This window comes from Psammomys obesus, unplaced genomic scaffold, assembly GCF_907164565.1.
Source record: "Psammomys obesus unplaced genomic scaffold, mPsaObe1.curated_primary_1811, whole genome shotgun sequence".
Classification (NCBI taxonomy): Eukaryota; Metazoa; Chordata; class Mammalia; order Rodentia; family Muridae; genus Psammomys; species Psammomys obesus.
Genome location: NW_026592890.1, coordinates 20,866,092 through 20,869,534, shown reverse-complemented (window position 1 = coordinate 20,869,534; position 3,443 = coordinate 20,866,092).

Sequence of the window (3,443 nt, the reverse complement as noted above, 5' to 3'; positions counted from 1 at the left end):
GGGAGAGAGGGAGAGAGGGAGAGAGGGAGAGAGGGAGAGAGGGAGAGAGGGAGACAGGGAGACAGGGAGAGATGGAGACAGGGAGACAGGGAGACAGGGAGACAGGGAGAGACGGAGACAGGGAGACAGGGAGACAGGGAGAGAGACAAGGGTGATGTGAGAGAGAGAGAGAGAGAGAGAGAGAGAGAGGCCACACCAGGGCCACTACATTTGCATGTCCCCAAGTGCTTGCTGAACAGGTTCTACTGGGAGAAAGGGAGTTGAACCTGTTTCTTCCCCTAAGGACTAAGTGACATTCCTCAAGTAGGGGTTTTGTGGGGTTCAGGCTCCCTAGATAGGGCAGAGAAGGGGGAGCGCTGCTGGTAAAGACAGTCTGTCATTTTCTACCAAGCTCAGAGGCTATCCAGAAATGCCAGACTTCGACCTTAGCAGCAGGGTTTCATGGCATTTTCCCTCTTTATTTCTTAAAGGAGGCGTGCCATCATAGTCTTCAGCTTCTGTGTTGGGGACTGTTTAATAATGAACCAGAACCTGACCTTAGCAATATTGCTCACTTACCATTTTAAGAATTGGACGAGGCAGGGTGCAAGCATCGAAATAAAACACAGCATTATCGGATAGCTAATGAAGGGTAGGGCTCAGGAACATAAGGGATGAGTGAACCATTCTAACTGCTTAGTGGGTTGACATCTCAAGGGAAAGTTTGCACAGAATTTTTTGAGGGAATTAATAATGATCTCAAAGAATGTGTGATACATCTAAATAGACAAAGCATTTTCCTCAATACTGTGCAAGTCTCTCTCCACCTGTGCGGCACTTTCCTGAGGTCTGTAGGGCTCTCTCCCTTTAGTCATAGCGGCCAGTGAATCCATCCACTGGGGTCTGGAGCCATGCCAGCACTCCCTGGGGCTGACACAGGCCTCCCACAAGAATACGGGAGGAATTAAAGAGCAGAAGTTGTGTGGACATTGCTGGGTCATGTCTAGTGAGGGTCACGTTTTTAATGGCATTGTTGACAGAATTTAGAGCTTGGACTGACTCAGGGGAGAGCATTCATGGGGAGAAGATGTTTTTATTTCTTTTTAAGAGGTCAAAGAGGGGCTGAAGGGTGCTTCTGGGAAGGGAGAGCCAGGGTCAAAGCCAGTTCAGCTTACTCAAAAAGCTCTGGAGGGAAGCGAGAGTTAGTTTTGAGGGAAGGAAAAGGTGGGTTTAAGAGTGTGTATTGAGGTGAGGGAAATTTCTGTTTCAAAAATACATTGGGTGGGCTAAGTTGTATTTTGTGGGGGGCTATTTGAAATCCTAGAGAGGATAGGGAAGGTATTGGTTGTTCTTTAAGTTGGGGGGATGGAAGAATCTCCCCATGCCAGGATGACATCCATGGAATGATATATAATGAGTCCCTGTTCTAAGTGAGGTTTTAATGCAGTGGGCCAAGCCTCCTGGTTGGGCTGTTGGCCATATCTTGAGGGAGAACAATCCACTCATAGCATGAAGCTGGCCCTGCCTTGTTAATGAAGGGTACTGAAAGTGCAAAGCTTCATAGTCTTGAGGGTGGAGAGGGATGGGGGGGAAGCAATCTTTGATATCTATTGCTAACAAAGGAGCATTGGCGGGGATGGCTGAGACGTGGGATGGTCCCCTTTAGAGGGAGTCCCAGATTCGAACGGTTTTATTAATTGCCCTCGTCTTGTACCAGTCTCCATCCCTCTAATTTCTTTTTTAGTGCTCTGTGAACTGTGGGAAAGGCGAATATGTTGTGGTAGAAGTTGCTCGTCTGCTGGTTGTGTGAGGGCTTCAAGTTTCTCGAATGATAGAGGCCACCGTTCAACCCCAGAGGTTCATCTGAGGTCCAATCAAGGCAGGGGGTATTAAATTTAACAAGAGCCCTTGTTAAATTTAGCATGGGTGGCTATTTTGAGGGGGGTTTTCAGGATTCTCTTGGGTATAGTTTTCTTTATAGGTGTTGTCATCTGATTTTGAGGTAGTTTCTTTCAGGTTGGGTGGTAAGCACCTCTAAGGCTTGTAAAATCTCTCTCCCTAGAAGAGAGGAAGCTGTGTGAGCCACTAGGGGGCACATTAAACCAGTAGCTCCATCAGAGTCTTCCCATCTGTAGGCTTGCTTACTGAGAAACACCCAGGAAGAGCCCCCTGTGCCTACAAGTTGACGTCCAGAGTCTAAGGGTCTAGAGGACAATCTGGTGGGACTTCTTGCTGTCTCAAAATTGTCCTGTCTGTTCTCGTGTCAACAAGGCATTCAAATGGCTTGTTATCTATTTTAATGGTTATTTTTGGATGGAAGCCCTCTGAGACGCTAGATACCCTAAGGCCTCTGTGGAATTATTTTCCCTCTTATTTTGGGGACTGAGGGCTGCTCCGTTCTAAGTTTAAAGGCTCTAGCTGGTTCTCATCTTTATCACAAAGGACGAGACAATCTTTTTTCCAGTGAAAACCTCTGACGCTGGCAGCAGATTATCTTAGGGTCATTGGGATCCCTTGATAAGGGAGTCTCCTCTTTGCATTCTTTATTCCAGTAACCTGCTTTTCAACAGTTAAAGCAGACCCTCTTTTTTTTTTTTATGAGGCTGTAAAAGTTTGAATCTGGTTTGAAATTGTCCCTATATCTTGGGTGGCTGCTATTCATCTAACAGAACGTTTCTCCTGGAGACCTTAGCAGGCTAGCTTAGATGCTGAGGTCATGCCCTCCATATGATGTTTTTAAGAAGGAGGTCTCTAGCTGAAGACTCAGCACTCTTTCTTTCTATGTTACTTCTACAAATAAAAGCAGATAAGTTCTCTCCTGGCTCCTGTCGGAGAGAGAAAGCAGGGAGGAGATGGGGCCTTATAAGTCAGAGAGAGGGGATGAATCCCAAACTTGAATCCCGAAGAGACATATCTGGTCAAAACAACTCGCTGCCAATGTCGCCTGCTGTGCTCCTGTGGAAAAGGGTCCCTGACCGAAAATTGCATAGAATCCCCAGTGGTGTCTCCATCCCGATTTCTCATAACTTGAAGACATTTGTCTCTGAACTAGGCTTCCCATTGTTAGCGTAGGCTGCATAGGGAGGAACGACAAATATCTTGCCAATCTTTGGGCATATTTAAGGTGGCAACCCAGCCCTGTAAGAGCGAGGTTCCTGGACGCCATCTTTACTGCCTATCCAAGTTCTTTTAAATCTGCAGCTCAGTGTGGGTACCAGTTGAGGGGATGGTTTCGAGTGGAATTAATGTTAACTGGGAATGCTTAGGATTCCTGAATTCTGGCTCCGAATCAGAGTCATAAATAAAAGGGGGGGCGGTTTTAATTTGAGTTTTTGCAACAGAAGCAGGGAGATTGCAAAGCTGTTGCATGGTAGAGGATGGAATATGAGACACCATGGAGTTACTCGGCTTCTTTTTTATGTATGTATGTATGTATGTATGTATGTATGTATGTATGTATGTAT